Source organism: Motacilla alba, chromosome 9 (genome assembly GCF_015832195.1).
Source record: "Motacilla alba alba isolate MOTALB_02 chromosome 9, Motacilla_alba_V1.0_pri, whole genome shotgun sequence".
Taxonomy (NCBI): domain Eukaryota; kingdom Metazoa; phylum Chordata; class Aves; order Passeriformes; family Motacillidae; genus Motacilla; species Motacilla alba.
The window spans coordinates 15,398,072-15,415,703 of NC_052024.1; the positions used below are offsets into that span (position 1 = coordinate 15,398,072).

The following is a 17,632-nucleotide window of genomic DNA, read 5'->3' on the forward strand; positions in this document are numbered from 1 at the left end:
ATCTGCATGCCAACACGAGTGGGCAATTAGCCCAGTTACAGATCTTACACTATTTGGCTCCACTTTCTCCTGGGAAACATGAGATGGGTGGATGTAAACACCCTACCAAAGAAGAATGGCAGTTGGCCACACTGAAGGAGGAGGGGTGACACAGAACCATGGCAAAGCAAAACCCAATCTCGGCATTCCCCACCGTCCCAGCAGTCTGCAGGGACAGGCCCTTAACACAAGCCCAGGTTCTGCAGAAGAGCATCAGCCATCCTCCTCCAGCACTGCCTGCTCCCCTGACCACAAGCTCCACGAGGGCTTCTCACTGTCCAAGGAGCCCATGACCGCTGCCAATGTCATACTGCCCACCCAGAAAGGCAACACTGAAATCTACTCCTGTTTTCCATGAGCTAAGCAAAACAGCTTAAATATTACCCAGCAGTGCCAGCCCTTGTGATGGGTAAATGCTTCTGCGATCAGGGGGACATCTTTATTTAAATGGCATCTGTATGGCAGGTGCCATCAGCCTCGTCACCCAATCAATTTGTGTCAAACCCTTACACAACCGGTGCAAATAAGCCCTGTCACTCACCCAGCCTGCTCACACAAAAGGATCATGTGCCAAGCACGCTGACCCCTCTATTAAAATCACCATCATCCAGCTTTTTATAGAAAACAGCTGATCTCCTAAGGCCTCTCTGCCACCATAACATGAATTGCAGAACTTTCAGGGCCAGCCACAGAGCTTGGGATCCACCCGCCCAGGTAGGCAGCGGCTTCAGAACGCAAAAGGCTCACAGAAAATACGCCCAATGCAAATCACTTTATTTCTGGAAGAACAGAACTTTTTCCCCCTCCATGTTTTAGCTTACTCCACCTTCCAAAATAGCCTGAACTTAGTCAAGAAAGGCATGTTCATTTTGGAATGAAGCTGCGTGCACACAAAGCGCTCACAGAAGAGCTGTGGCAGAACAACTTGTTCCTCAATAGCTATTCTGAACCACGTCTCAGTAACAGATCCAGAGTACATCTCTGTAAACGAGACATGTTGATCTGACAACCTGGTTGAAGTGGTGGGCAGAAACTTAAAACTTTTACAAAAGCATGAGCTCTCACTGACAACTCCCTTGAAGTAAGGGTGCATCGATCCAAGAAAAAAAAACCCCAGACATCATTCACTTCTTTTCTAGAGACCTGCTTTGCATCTTCAAGTGTTCAAAAGTTATCAGTCCAGCCCCAGTGTTCGTTAGACAAGCTTAAAAAGCAATACGATAAAAATTACTGTGCTGAAAGTTTACCTCCTGTTTGGGAAAAGAAATTCCTTTTTCCAAACATTCCTACACAACCACAAGGCCCAGAACCTTAAGTTTATTTCAAATGGAAGACAAGATATTAGAGGAAATTACAGATTTAAGGAAGCAGGGGCTGGCAAGGACTTGATTTATAGCAGAGCTTACAACAAGACCACAATCAATAGAAATCACTGAACATATTGAACATTAAAGCTAAGACACTGAATCTCTCAAAACTCCATTTTGCTTATTATTTGTGATTGCAAGGTCTCAGATCAAAAAGTGGTTCAGAAGAATGACCTTTATCCTCACTGCTTTTACACAGCCTGAACACTGCTTTTCTGAATGAGATTTTTTTCTGAAAGAGTGTGTGAATATTTTTCTTTTCTGATTTTGTTTCCCCCATTCAAAATTTCACTCAACGCTGCAAGTACTAGTTAATGCAATGCCTTTCCACATGCTCTGTTTCACTATCAGGCTCTCAGTATTCAGGATTCCAGCATAGTGAGAAAATCTTTGGGAAGCATCATTTCAACAAAATAAACTGCAGATTTTTTTCCCCTAAAAGGTTTCACAGGCTTAGGGTTTTATACAACAGCTTGTTTTCACAAACTGTATATTCAGGATCCGGTTGAAATCGGTGTCTTGTTTCAGCCACCCTGCCTAAAACATGCACTTACTTCCTTTACAGTACCGTGAATTTGTTCACCGTGGCCAACTCATACCACATCCCTATTAGATGCATATGCATATATATATATATATATACACACACAGGCATGTGCTGTCTCATCTAAGCTGACCGACACAAGGCTCATTCAGGCAGGAGGAGGGCTCCTAACGCGTTATCTGCACCCGGAGTGGTTTAGTGTTACTGGGCTGAAAGGAAACACAGAGACATCCTGTTTATAGGCTGTAGAGCCCGATGGATAAACAAGTGCACCTCAGTTAAAGGCAGAGTGGGGCAGGGGGAGGGAAACAAAAGGGCAGAAAGCAAGGCTTAGCGGGTGTGAGGACAGCGAAATAGCAGCCGGGCTGGATGCCTGGCAGCAGGGCCCGAGCTGCAGAATGTACAGAATGTGCCGTCCCGCCGGGGCTGCCGACCCTGCTCGTCTTTCACCCCAGCGCTGGGCCACTTCCTGGCACCCAGAGAGGCGACACCGGAGATGTTCTTCCACACCCTCCTCTCTGCTCTCCTAATGCGCGCCCACACCACCGAGGCTTTCTGTGCATTTTGTGTTTCATCTGCCAGCTGGGCACGCTCAGGGTTTTTGCAATGCCACAGTGGGAAGGGGGGTGAGCAGTGTCAGTCGTGCCTCTCTGCTGGCCACCTGGGGAAGCCAATAGCCTGCCCTTGGCACCTGCTGCTGGCCACCATGGGCTGGATGGACAGGGTCTGAGCAAACCCAAGGTCACTGCTGTAAGCCCCATCCCCAGCTACAGCAGGGAGGAGACAGTCCCAAGACATGTTCCTCCCATTCCTCTTCAGTCAGGAAAACACTGGAAGTCCATCACCAGGTTAGAAGGAGGTACCAGACTTATTCTCATTTTAACTATCACTCGTGTTCATTGGCCTGGCATGAGGGAGTGGTTGAGGGACAGAACTATGGGATAGATGCAAGAAACTGGAGATCTATAGAAAAACCCTACAAACAGCCCTCTGCTTCTGACATTGTTCTGTCCATCCTAAAGTGATAGAAAAATGTGAAGATCTACCTTGGTCCAGACCCAAGAGCCCCTTGTGCCTCTAGCAGGTGTAAACCCACAATACTCCTCTCCTGGACTGCCTTGACCAGGAATCAGAAGCCCTCTGGCTGCTCAGCACCTGCCAAGGCACCAATGTTGTGACCATGGTGACTCACTAGGCCAGTTCCATGGAGCTCCAGGCTACCTCCACCCTCTGCTGCAAACCTCCAAATAACACCTCAGCTCCACGAAGAGCCGGCAGACAGGGACATCTGGCCACTGTTGACAACACCCTAACAAACAAGTGGCAAACTGGGAACTGGGCAGGGAACATGGAACACCTTATGGGCTCAGACAAATAAGGAGTCCAATAGGGATGTTTCCTACCTGGCCAATCTTCATGTGATGCATCTCATCCCACCTTCCACACCTTTGCTGCTCCAGTGATCATTTTTCCCTCTTCACTAGAGAACACAGGGAATGAACCCTCACCCATCCTCACCCAGCACAGAAGGGAAAGTTTTGGTCCCCTGCTTCCAGTTACAGACAAGCATCTCATGCCAACTCACAGAAGAGGATTTGAACAGAGCACTGACACCTCACAGGGCAACCCAAAACAAAAGATCCAGGTCAAGGCTCAGGTGTGACTTCTCACATCTGTTTCCTTTTTGATTTTTACTGCCTCATTTTTCTCTGTGGGTCCAGAAACTATCTACAATGGAGGGCCAAACCTCAACATGTTCTCCAGCCCCTCTAGTCTGAAAGACTCCATCTGAACCCTGTCCTAAGCATGAGCAAGGGAGAATTACCCCTGTGTGTACAAGCAGAGCTTTCTGGTGAGTGATGCCAGCATTCACACTCTGAGCACTTCCATCACAACATGGCTGGCACAGACAATGCTTCACAACCACCACAAAAACACCACAGTTCTGCGAGACACACAAGGACAGGACTTGCTCACACTCTGACACGAACTGAGGATGAGGCAGTGCTGCCAGGCCCTTGGCTGATGAATTGAGGCCTGGGGAACCTGAGAGCTGCTCCCAAAAGAAAGTCCTGAGCACATAATTTCTCACTCGTTTCCCATCCTACTCTTTGTCTCCTGCAACAGAGACACTTCTGACTCATACCAGGCTTCCGCAGGCCTGACACAACAGGTCAACAGACTCTCCTTGAAATCAAACAATAGCAAGCACAAGGTGACTGTGCCTTGGCCAAGAAGGACCCAGACTCAAGACAGTCCTCAGAGGTACAACTCCAAAGTAAATAAATGTTGATGAGCTCCTTTTCTCGTCAGCTCTGTGTAGTTCTGATGCCTTTATTTTGCCTTCCTTCCAGCTGGAAAGAAAGTTCATTGAGAATGAAAGCTAGTGACTCGCAGTGAGCAGTGACAGATGCTGCCTGCCTGCATGTGTGAAAAAACTCTGACAGGCAGAAATAACACACCTCACATGTCTTGTGGTGGCAGTGAAGCAATAAATATTCTAATAGACTACTAAGGCTCATAGTAATAATGCTGAGCTCCCTTTACAGAAGCCACTCCCCATGCCAGATGACATCTGCCACGGTATAGATGTTCCTGGAACAGGGAGATATTTTTAAATCCCTCAATGTGGCACAAAACTGTGAGTGTATCAGCCAAAATACCAGCCATCACAGCGTTTATATATAGCCTTGCACATACCATCTATAGATGGGAACACAGACAGATACATGGTATCTAGCAGCATTACAAACAGACATTCTTCTGCTGGTCTCCAGGACTTGAGAAGAAACTTCCCAGCCAGCAGCTCCGCCCGTGTCATCCCACCCAGTGCAGTTCTCCACCAGCTTCTGTTCCTCAAGTGTGTTAAGTGCTGCATCTCAATTTTCATCATCAAAAGCCTGTCCTGGCACTTCCCACGTGTCCCCTCTTCTACAGGGCAGTGCAGGTGACAGGGTCTGCCCAGAGCACCCCTCTGTACACACACCCTCCAAACCAGAACACACAGGCCCCAAAACATCCTCTGTGCTATGACAGGTCCTGAGAAGGGCTTAGAAAATCTTCAAGGCAGTCCAGTTCACTCAGGGACACCTCCGACACGTACAAATTCTAGGCATGGTTCCTATCAGAGGCAAGAATACAGAGGTGCTAGCGGGCAAAGAATTTGCAAACTCCAAACTAGCAATAGCTCCCCATAAAACACCTGTAATTGCTTCCCAGGAATTCTGCTGGCACCCTAGCTACTGTAGGGGAAAAGGAGAAATAAGAATTGTTTTTAAAAGTGGCTTCAGGTCCTACAATACATTCTCTCACAAGTATGAAATGTGCATCAGCACTTCAAAAAGAGCACTGCAGCTGCCGTCAGACCCAGGGTGATGTTTAAGCTCTTGATACAGTTATCTGCCTAATAATAACCCCAAAGAGCACTCCTTGCCTGGCTGCCTGCCAGACCACATGCAGACTCTCTGCCCTTTCTGCCTTTTTTTTTAGTTTTTTAACTTTGTCAGACATGGAAACGTTGACTCTAAGAAATTCAGCCTCTTCTATGAAACAGATTAGCTGAGTCTTCTTCATTGTTGTGGAAAGCATGACTTGGGTGCCAGGGAGGGGAGACAAAGGGGAAAACTCATGTATTTTGCCTTCACCTGTGCTTTATTTTCTCCTCTGGCAGGAAACAGTGAGAAAGACTCTGACCCAGCTGCCGTCAGCTGCGTTGGAAGTGATTGTATCAGCTCCACCTGCTTAATGTGGGTATTATTCAGGACTGCAAGGACAATAATTTGAGGCAAATCAGCAGTGACTGGTGTGCTCTCGAGGGACAAATGCTACACGGGTGCATGACACAAGTGATCCACAACAGTGGGGCACCAGTGAAAAGGTTGGGAGGAGGAAGCAAAGTAGGAGAGAGGGATAAACATCTCCACCTGTTTTTCTAGGGAAAAAGATATAAAGAGGGGAGTATAGCTTGTTCAAACATTTCAGAGTTTGCACAACACTTTTTCCAGCACTCAGAAGCAACAAATTTACTGCATCAGGAGATCCAGCAGCTATAGCTCAGAGAAGAACATCATGTCCATGTCAAGCTTTCAAAGCCTTATAAAATGCAAGCAGTTCATGGTTTCTTTATACTCTGAGAATAACAGTCTTGACAAAACAGGCTGAGGTGCCACACTTTGCCATTCACAAGTGCTATGGATCTGGCCCTGTGCATCACTGAGCTTAGGTGTGGTGTAGCCCCACCGAAGCAGGTCCTGCAGACCACTCCTCACAGCTAGCTACATGTCAAAGTAACAAGGAAGCCTCTAACAAGCACATGGACAACTGCACAAGCTGAAGCAACTGCTGCTGAAGCACAAGAGAGGCACTTCAATGGTATTTTTAAAAGGAAAAGATAAAAAGGGAAAAAGCATACCTTTGCAAGTTCCAGCACAAGAAGAAAGCCCCAGGTCACTGCTGTAGCTAATGAGAAGGGCGACAGTGGTGCTCAGCAAGACTGTTCAAAACATCCTCATGACTTTTTTTTTTTTTTAAATCAAGCGAAATACACACAAACAGCATCATGTCCGCAGCAGGCTGCTGCTTTGACATCCATATAGCCAGCAAGACCTGTGAAGTTTTAATCGGCAGGTAAAGCCTACAAAGACTTTGCTACCACCCTCTCCTGCCTCCACGACGTACCCCATTCCCCAGTGGTTTTACTCTGAGAACTTCACAAGCTTTCACCAGAATTGCTGCTCAAAGAGCAGCCTGCTCACAAAGCACACACAGCTCCAGCAGGAGAGAAGAAGCCCTTTAGCTTATTCTGCATCGTATTGCTCCAGGATCCGAGTAAATAACAACATCTCACAAAAACAAATTGCATCAGGGGGACCCTCGTGACCCAAATGAGTGAGTTTTCATAAGAATTTACCAATTCTACCTCCACACAGTCAGAGAGTGGAAGCAAGCCAGGAAAGAAGGGCAGCACCGCCCTTTGCAAACACCTGACGAGCCCAACCGAAAACACGAAGCCCAGCACCTTTGGAGACATCCCCCTGCACACCCCGCCAGGGCAGGCGGCTGGAGATGAAAAAGACCCACCAGGAAAGCTCTTCCATAGGAGCTGATATTTCAGCTACTAAAGAAGTTTCTGTTTAAACAGACATTAATTACATATGCTCAGGAATTTCTCAGCTTTACCACTTAAAAAGCACCTAAAGCCACTTTGAGGCTCTTCCTTTTTTTCTCTCCCGCCTTTATTTGCTCTGTAAACACATTTGTGTGCACCCTAGATCCTGTAACGTTCTGCTGCAGTGACAACACCTCCTAAACAGAGCAGCAGCAACCTACACATCTCACCAGGGACTGCTGAATGTCCTGGGTCCTGCCGCTGCCATGACAGCACACCACGAGGCAGAACCCCACACAGCCCAGCTCCTGGCAGGACCTTCTCCCAGCACAGGATGAAGTTGTCGTTGGTGCCATTTGTACCAGCAGAAAACACTATCAGGAGCAACGCTCACAACCTCAGCCTGCTCCCTCACAGGCTGAAACTTCCCCAACGAAACCCTCCTTACCTGAGAGCACTGGGGTTTGTTTATTAATGTGCTGTTGCAAGTTTACCCACAGATCAAGGCCTTGATTGTGGCAGGTGGAAGATGTGAAATAACTGCAAATACTTTGTAGCCTTTTGAAGAGGCCGCTGAGGTCAGCCCAGTGATGCCTCCCATCCCATGCCAGGCAAGAGTGGCAGAGAGCCTCCTGTGCACAAACAGGATCATGGCCAGCTGCTACAGTAGGGCTGCCCATAAAGCTGCTCATGAAGACACCAGGAAGAAGGACAGGGCAAATGGAACCACAAAACTAGGATCAATTAGTCTTACCATATACGTGCCTACACATAAATGTTTATATACACCTGTAAACATCTGTGCAGCTTTGCGCAAGCTTTCACCCTTCCTGGTCATTAAAGAGACCGTAAAATCAGTGCCCTAAACACACCTGGAGGCAAGAGAACACCCTGCAGCTCCATCTCCACCCCATCACTGCACACAGCAGGAAACTTCAGCAAGGACACACCAGTGAAACGCCTCTCGAGCCCAAGGGAGCAATCTGCGGCACCAGCCCAGATGAGCTCCTGGCAGATAGCCCACGATACTTTCTATTATGTCCTTTAATATTGCCTTACATCTCGCACATCTGTTGGCCTCCCTCCCCAAGGGGAAGGCTGGGAGTGACTCCTCTTGTCAAACTGGTCTGCTCCATACCTCGAGCAACACGAAATCTCCCGAGAGCAGCCAGGAATCTCCCTCCCCTCTGAAATCAGGTCCACCATGCTCAGCCTCAGCCCACCCAAAAAGTAAAGTCTGAACCAAAACTCAGACACCTTTGGCTGGGCTGGCCATGCCACCACCATTAAGCCAAGCAAAGCAGCCTCTGCATCACCTCACAGAACGGGGGTAGGAGAGGGAAGTCTTTTTTGACAATGAAAATGTAATGGAACATTTTGTATCGATCCATTGTGGGATGAGTCATGTTTAGAGTGACTCGCCTCCTCTTCCCCTCACTTCCCCACTCCCAAATTATGGGCTGCAAGAAATAAGCAGAGATAATGGGCAATTTCAGATGTTCTGAACTCAGGTTTCTCTCCTGCTGGAACAGCATGCCATGACAGCAGATGGACTGAGCTCCAGAGATGTCCTGCATGTTCCCACTCATACTGGCTACAAAAGAATTGTGTCTAACTAATGGGCAATTAGGAAAGAACTAGAAGGATGGGAAACTACTTTGTGGAAGAAATAAGGAGTCTGAACAGGATCAGCAGTAAAAGGAGACACAAAAAAATAGATGGGGATCAGACACAAACCCCAGAAAAAGATAAGCAAGCTGAAGGTAGATTTCTACATATGCACACACAAACCAATCACTCATTTGCTGTCTGAGTCTCTAGGGGACTAGCTAACTTTGAGGGTATAAAGCAGAAGATGACAAGCTGCTTATGCGCTTGCCTATTAATGTTTGGCAGTGGGACACAGACAGGATGTGACCACCCAGCATGCCACCACATGAGGCATTCAAGCCTGACCAAGAAATCTTCCAGCACTGGACTCCAGCCAGGACCAGTACACTCCATTCAGAGAAGAAACTGGTACTTCAAACCCTGGGAGATGACTAATTGCAGTAGCTGAGTTATGGCATAGCTTTTAACACACAACGAAGAGACATTAAGGTCATCTTGACTCTCATCTACACCATCCCCTCCCACAGCAGACTTGCTGCTCTTTTTTTCCTCCTACTCCTTTTCTCACTTTCTTCCCTCCCCTTCAACATTCTTTCCTTTCAGGTCTTCTCACCTCCCTCCATACCCATTTACCTTCCTCTCTCGATCCACTCCTCCAGCACTTGAAAAATCCTTCACCCACAACTCCCACAGCAAAAGCCCTTCTCTTCCAGGAATCTGCTTTATCTGGTGTTTGATCTCCAGCAATTACCTGTGCTAACCCCTCCACAGACCTCAAGTGCACATTTGTCTGCTTTGCAGAATCTTTAGGACAAGGATTGTCATCTTCCCCAGTTGTAAAGCACAGGGTACATTTACGGGGCTAGTAAGTGACAAATAAGCCGCCTCAGCATTTCAGGGTAGCTCTGTGTGGGTTGCTGTGGTGTTTGCCTTCCCTCCACTGCAAACTAATCTACCTGTAAGACTTTTTCTTCCTTATCTCTGTTACAAGGTTATCACTTGAATTTATCTGCATTTTTCAAAAAAAGTTGAAACAGGGAGGTGGTGAAACCAAGGGTCTTTACCAGCCCAATTCAACCTCAGCTCAAACCCTGAGATGTAGAGGAGCTTGTGGGAGCACCACGGGAAGAGACCACAGCCAGAAGTAACTCACTGGGATTATTTCAAACCCTACATCTCACTTCTGTTCAGCCTTCAGTAGGTTTTTAGACAAGCAGACACACATGGCTGTTTGCTCAGGGAGTGATTATCAAACCTACATCCAATTCCACCAGCTGAGAGTTAGTCTGCCTTTGGAAGGAAGCTGGAAAAGAGGCGAGGAAACTATTGAAATGGAAAACCAGGCTAAGGAAATAGAAATTACAAAGAAAACATTACCTACAACACGCAAGGCATCCAGAGGTGACAAAGAGGTAGCTTAGGCTTCAGTAAATACTAACATCAAAACAGGGAAACAAAACCCTCCACCCATGTCAGAGTCCATGCATGGAACTGGGCTGGTTGGCTGGCAACCACAGCCATGCAGGATGAGGGGTTTGCATAACAGGTGGAGCACTTCTCAGGAATCAAGGAGATTCCTCAGGAATCAATTCTCAGGAATCAAGGTGCTCATTCAATTAAAATAAGAGGGCAAAAGTACTTGCTAGACAGCTCGCTGAGTTGAGATAAAGAACCAGCTTTTATCATCATGAGAACCTAGGTTGTCTGAGGTCTGGGGTTTCTGCTCTCCAGATCCCTGCACTCCTCCACCACATGGATTTCACCCCATTTCCCCGCACACACCAGCTCCTCACCTACATGAGGACATTGCTCCAGTCACTTCAACACACCCCTCCCCAGTGTCCTCCCCAGCCTTCACAAATACTTCACTGGGAACATGCTCAAAGCCACATCCTTCTCCATCCCTGCAGCCCTAACAGCCTCTACAAGGTTATCTGATGCAGCTTTCTGACCCTCACACATCTTGGGGGAGAATTAGCTGATAACTAACAAAGCACTGCAGGAACCACGTGTGTCAGGAAGCCCATGTGATAGCACCAGTGTGGCGTGAGAAACCTCATACAGATCCGCAGGAAAAATTACAATTTTTGTCACTGGTTTCATCTGAACCCACCAGCTACCCTCAAGACTACACAGCACAGGAATGCCTCCAGGTAAATAACAGCGGGGCCATTCAAATCCCCCATGATTAGACATGGTCACCAAATCAGCAACAAGCAAGACACAATGAAAATTAAGTACAAAAGTCAAACAATCACCTAGAAAATAACAGGAGACCCATGTAAAAACACCAAGCCAACAAGCACCCCCTTCCTTCACACACAATGCAACATAGCAGCATTTCACCCAATAGGGATGGAAGAGCTGGTGCTTAATGCTGACCCTGGAAACTTGCCCAGAAGTTTTTACACCACTCAGCACTCCGTGCATAAAAGGGCAGCAGTGGTGACACTTCTGGTGAACTCCTGTTGGCCAAGCTGTCTGGCAGGTATAGTTTTAAAAGCTGGGTTTAGAAAATATTGCCTTTTTATAGCTTATCTCAGTGCAGACAGCTGCCTCACACCTCTAGAAATAGCAGGCTTTAACAGCCATGTTTGCAGGGACAGATTTTAAAGGTTCCATCTTCTAAGAAACAACCTACACATTCAGAAACAGGAGGCCAGATTTGTTTTGATACTGGAACCCCCTTCCATATGCTAAGCATACCCACGGATTTGCAAAAACGCTGCTCTGAAAATGGGATGTTCATTCAGCAACAGGCGACAAGTAACTTGCGTTTGCCTTCCTATGGAGTCTGTTCCCAGCACAACCAGCAGCGAAGCAGCAACATGATTAGGCTGATATTGCCTTTTGCTGAAAATTGTTGGCATTTTAGAAGTAAAATAGTGGTGGAGGAGAGCATTAAACACTGGAAAAACAAAACTTATAACTTAAATACAAATACCCCACAGGCAAAGCCAATCAGCACCTCTCTGTTGCTCCTCTTCAGGTGGAGCAAGTCAGGACCAGATCCCAAAGCATTGTTTTGATTTGTCTGAGGTGATACAGACTGAGCCAAGAGATTCACTTCTGGGTCAGTCCCACAGCAAACCCCAACCCCAGGAGTCTGGAGGAACTTCTTCAGCCTCCTCAACTCTATCATGCAGGTGAGTGAAACAGGGATAATATTATTTTCCTACCTTTTAGAAATAACAAGCTTTTTTAGACAAAAAGCATCAAATTCCCATGTATTTAACACTGGAAGTGCTGATGTAAATGACTCCAAATCTAACAGGGCACTGCAGAATTTCCATGGTACCACCTTTTACTAGCAGTAGTTGGACCAGTTGACTTCCTCATCAAGAAATTTTTAATCTTCTTTTTTTTAACTGAAGAAAGGGGTACTAAAGACAACAACCTGCTGCGAAATGACCAAAATTCCTATGCAAACAACTCATTAGCAGTGTTCAAATGCAATTTAAATTACTAGTTGTTAAAGTGCTCCTCAATTTCATGGTAAGTTTCCAAGCAAAATTACATGCTATGTACTATTTAATTGATTGTTTTCTACTTCTTAACATCCATTAATTCCCTCCTCCTGTCCTTTTCTTAATTTCAAGGGATGATAATGACTTTTCAGGGAAGAAAGGGGAACAGCAAACAGAGTTGAAGAGGGGATTTACCTGAAGAACAAGGATGTAGGAGGGAAATGACTGCCAAAAACAGGCAGCTTCATCAGGACTTGTCCCTCTGATATTTCTGCAGTAGGGGTGTGAGACAGCACAGCACAAGGATTCTTTTCCTCTCCACCACAGGCAGCCAGGCTTCTGAAACCTGATATTTCTTTAAAACATTGTCCTCCCCCACCAGGACAAGCAGTAAGCACAGTTAACTATTCGAGGATGTCAGTAAAGCAACAAGAGCAACTTTCCTTCTCCTGGGCACGTTAGTCCTTGAACCAACACACTCACTGGAGGCAAGCAAGTTGTTCTCACTTGGAGATCACATCCCAAATGCAAATACCTAACTCACAGGAACAAAGTTCCCCCCAAAGCTGACTGAACAATTAAGCTGTGACCGAGACTTCCTGCTGTGTGACCAGCTGGTACAGGAGAACATGTATGATAAAGCTAATAACAACAGACATTTCTTAAAAGCCTGCACTCCACTCAGATCCCAGGAAAGAGCAGCCGTATAATTAGGTGAGGTGCCATCTGGAAATTTCTAATGTAATGATACGTGTTGAGATCATGTCACACACCAGCAACACAGATCAGCTTTATGAAATACTCAATGCCTCTTGGTTTACCTTTAAGCAACTGATGCAGAAATATTTTGTGCTCAGAGAAGTATGACTTTATTAGAGTAAGAGAGATGGGTTTAACAGCATCACTCTGCCCGAGGCCACAAAGCACCCACCTGTCTGCAGGAACTGAGCACAAATCATCACATGAAATACAGAGATTTGCACTTTTCCCTAATCTGCTACACAGTGCCCTAATTTCTGTGCCTGCATACCACAGTAACACTACTTTCCTCAGCATTCAGGCACAATTTAGTACTTAGGGGATCCAAAACCTTTGCCTAAAGAAACGCAAAGTATAAGATGTGCAGAGGTTTGTAAGTTTCACCCCTTCCATGCCCACGTGTGCCAGCCCCATACTATCTGTGGCAGCTTCTCTTACCTGCCGTGGGGCACATACACCCAGCCCTCAGCGCATATTGAGCTCCCTCAGAGCATTCAAATCACAGTGCTGGTGTAACCCCTTTGCTAACTATGCAGTGCCAGCTCTGGATTGATCAGGGCAATAGCCAGGATGAAGGATGGGCTGTGAACCCAAACCTCCCTACATGGGAGCTAAAGCAAGTCCTTTGTGTTTAACACATCATTAGAAGAGATTGAGAGAAGCTTAAGAAAGGCAGGCATGGAGCTCCCTGAACACTCTTGAGGGCCAATGCCACGAAGGCTTCTCAGGCTGGAGTGTTTACTAGGTGCCAGGCTAGAGGAGGGGAAAAAAAAAAATCTTTAGACAGCTGTATTAATTTACAGGTCAGCCCTTAATGGCTCTGTTCCTGGAGCAGGAGAAAATCCTTTGTGGATCCTGGATAGCATCAGTGGTCACTGAATATGCTCAGGTCCTGGAGAAACACCAGATGGAGAGCCCTGGCAGCCTGCAGTCCCAGCCGTGGGCATCGCCTCGTCCTCCAGAGCTCCCCCAGCTCTGCCAGCACCCACCAGGAAAGAGGGGCACAGGCAGCACATGGGGAGCTCATCCTGCACAGTCTGTCCAGCTCTCAAGTCACGTCCTCGCAGGGATGAGGTGTTGCATAGAGAAGGATGAGCACGTGAACGTTAAGAGTCCCAAAGCGCTTTCCCAGACGTGCCAGACTAGCCCTGCCTGGAGCACTGGGTTACGGCACCCAGGCACTGCTCATCCTTGTCTTCCAACAAACAGCATGTCCTGGTGAGCAGGAAAGGGAAGAAACTGCGAGGGGAACAGAACATCATCATTTCCAGTCCCACCGTGCTGTTCCCAAAACTCCAAGCTCAGTCACAGGCAGCTGGTGAAGCCTGGATGTGCCACATCCACGTGCCACCAGAAGCATGGCCATCGCACAGGGACACGTGTGCACACGCAGAGGCAAAGCACAGCACACAAGGAGCAACACAGACCACGGTCCCACTGCCACAATTCCACAGCTTGGCACCACCATGCATGACAGAGGATGAGGTGTCTGCTGGGGGAGGCCAAGGCTTCAGGTGCTGTAACAGCTCCATTCATGTCCCCAGGGCCCTCTCTTCTGAGCCATCACCTCCCCTGCCCGATCAGGCTAGACACTCTTTAGGACAGCAGTTCTTCCCTTTGCACCAAGCTCAGCCCAGCCAGGCCCTGACCCCAAAAGCTGCAGTAATCCAATCAGCCTTTTGAAGCAACAAAGATTAAAATACAGCTGAACTCTGCAAAGCCCCAGCCTGTCTCAGCCTCAGAAAAGACTCTAGCAGTCGTTCTTCACTTTTTGTGGCCAAGTGTTTTCTATCACATATCCATCCTCATGCTATCTTTCCCTGTTAAAGACAATCCAGACAGTTTTGTACCTCAAAGACCTGCTGCAAATCTACATCTCTGGAAAAACCAAGGAGTATTAAGCCCTATTTAAAAGGGCAAATTAAAATCGACAAGAGGTTTACCTTTCCAATAAAGGTCTTAAATTTAAGATGGAGAATATGAAGCAACAAGTCTGAAGAAGCCAAAAAATACCAGTTAGCTGAGAAGATACAAAGATTACTAACCAGCACTGGGAACTGTAAAAGGGTTTTCACCAACGCCCCTTCCAAAGTAAAAGGATGAAGTGCAGTGCCTCCCATGTGAGACGCAGGACTGGCTGCTCCATGACCCCCAGAGCAGTGTTAAAAGCACTCTGTACATGTTACATGCTCCAAATGACAGGAGGAATGCAGGATGGTGGATCTCTGCTCCAGATTCCTCAGCATGGTTTTAGCTGCCATGAATAAAACAGGAAGTGGAGCATCTCCCAGGTTCCCCCCACACCCTGACTGTCTGGATGAACTGCAGCTTCCTTTCAGGAAATAGAAAGGAAGAGCAGGAGGAGAGGGGGAGGGGAAAAAAAAAGAAGCACCCAGATACAATATCAGACAGATAAACTTAACACTAAGGAAAAATACAGAACAACAGGAAAAAATCAGACACTCAAAGTTTATTCAGTTACAGTAGCTAAACTTCAACTAAGAGAACAGAGTTAAATATTAACAATTGAGAGAAATATACCCATGTGTTATACAGCCTTTTGTCACACACTCTTGCTTAAGAGACAGAAATCATACATAAGCTGTGTTTTCCTTGCTGACCACATGAATCCTCCTTTACTCTACACTGCTCTGTTGCCTTGCTGCACTAACAAGTGAAACTAAAAGGAAAAGCGTGACTGAATTGGAGCTGGCTTAAATTATCTTTATACCTACTCCTGAAGAAACATTTGCTTTTGAGACCAATCCATTAAGCCAACTCTCCCTGCTATAGAAGGTTTCATTGGGTCCCTTGCTGTTGATCCACATGCCTGCCTCCACCAGCAATGCACACACGTTGATGCAATACATCTCACTAAACAAAACAACAAAAAAATTCCCAAGTTGCTTGCTATAACAGCAATGATGCACTTACCAGCATTCAGGCAAGCTCCTTTGCTAACATGCTTCCCTCTCGAGCACATCAAATTTGGAACAAGGTCCAGGAGCAAGAGAGAACTGAAAACTGACCACAACAAGCTTCCAAAACAAGAAAGGGGGGGATAAAAAAAAAACCTTACTACAGGAATTCAAATCCTGCTTCCACCAGACCCTGAGTCACCTCCCCTCCCTTGCAATAGATCAGAGCAATGGGTAAACATTTCCAAATATGGAGATCAAAACTCCAAAGGATGTCAAAAAAAAAAAATCACCCTTCTCTCCTTGGCTTTGGCACAGGGATGACTTGCCCCTCTGAAGCATGAGCTGAGCACATTGCCTTTGCTGACCTACACAGAGCCTGGACATGGGGCCACACATAATCACCTTCAACTGTGCCTCAGAGGCTCCTGGCATGATGGGTGACACTGCATCTCTGTGCCCTACTAGGGATGCCCAGGAAGATTCAATGGGAGCAACTCCAGGCGTTGCTGCTGCTCAGCCCCTGCAACAAACCTCTCTTTCATACCTCAACTCACCCACAGAAAACCTCCTAGAACTACTTTTTAGAGTGTTCTCTGAAGGCAAATAGGCAGATTCAGGCTGTGGTTACAGCAACAGCAGCTTGGCCCAGAAAAGGCAGGCTCAACCATCAGTCACACCACATCCCACATTGGCTGCTCACCTGGCACAGGGAAATCACCCCTGAGCTGTCTCATCAAGCTAGTGCTTTGTAATGAACATGCATTTGAACTTGCATTATGGAAAAAAAAAAACATAAAAACAAAAGATAGCACTGCAGAAAGGCACAAACTGAAGGACAAGATCCCTGCAGGTACAAGGAGCCCCAGGATGGCAGCACCCATCAATCCCTGCCAGGACACACAGCACTGTATCCCATGTCAGGTGGGAACTGGGGAGCACCCAGCCTCCCTACCCCTAGAAAAGGGACTTCAGTGTCAATGCTCAAACACACAAGCCAAGTTTAAGAGGCAGTTTTCTTAGCAGGCATAACTCTCCTTGCAGAGCCTGCATGCACACCGAGCAACATCCCCATGCCAGCACTGCCTCAAGCATCAGTCCTCAGCAGCAAAGGCTGACCTGCAGGCAGCAGGAGCTGACTCTGCCTGCCAGCATGGGCCAGCAGCCTCCTGGTAGCTGCAGCCATGGCTCCAGAGGCAGGCAGCCTCTCAGGAATGTGCATAGCAGGGCATTTTCAAGGCAAACAGGCTGCCGAGGCAAGGCACTCCAACCAGACCAGAGTGATTCCCCAGCACCACCCACAAGATGCTATTGAATTTATAGGGAAGGAATTCCAGAGCTGACTCTGCCCATGTATGGCCAAAAGAAACTGTAAAAAAGCGACATTACAGTACATCTGGCTTTCACTGGTACTGAGGCACAGGCTTCGGGAGGAGCCGAAATCCTGCAGTGACAGAGGCTCTGCAATTACCTCCAGGAACTGAGCAGTGGTCTGGGCCTGTGGCAACAAGAGTTTGGCACCCGCAGGTGACAGAAACCATTTAAACCATTGCTTTAAAAGGTAACAAAGTTCTCTACCTTTTAGAATACACCCACATTCAACTCAATGATCCATTACTACCACTGCAAAAAAAAAAAAAAAATCAACCTTGCCAGGCAGCACCAGCACATGTTCATTACACTGGTGGTCAAAAAGGCAGCTTTAAAGAGTCAACAGTCCAAGTGGCACTAAGTAGTACACCAGGACAATCTCAGTGCATTGCAGGCTGGGACTAGCTCTCCATGGGTAGCTGATTAATTATTTTTCCAAAAGCCCACTA

At 47.0% G+C, this 17,632-nt stretch overlaps 1 protein-coding gene across 25 annotated transcripts in view; it reads right to left on the reverse strand.

The window, feature by feature from the left end:
- LOC119704331 (LIM domain containing preferred translocation partner in lipoma) overlaps positions 1 to 17,632 on the reverse strand; it is a 330,317-nt gene that overhangs the window by 287,196 nt on the left and 25,489 nt on the right. For 7 of the 25 annotated variants that reach the window (XM_038145363.1, XM_038145378.1, XM_038145383.1 and 4 more), the window contains one exon: positions 15,829 to 16,335. The exons of 15 other annotated variants lie outside the window; for them this stretch is intronic. The gene's annotated coding sequence lies outside the window, so the exon portion shown is untranslated. 3 more of the 25 variants (XM_038145371.1, XM_038145368.1, XM_038145375.1) reach the window with 3 other exon arrangements.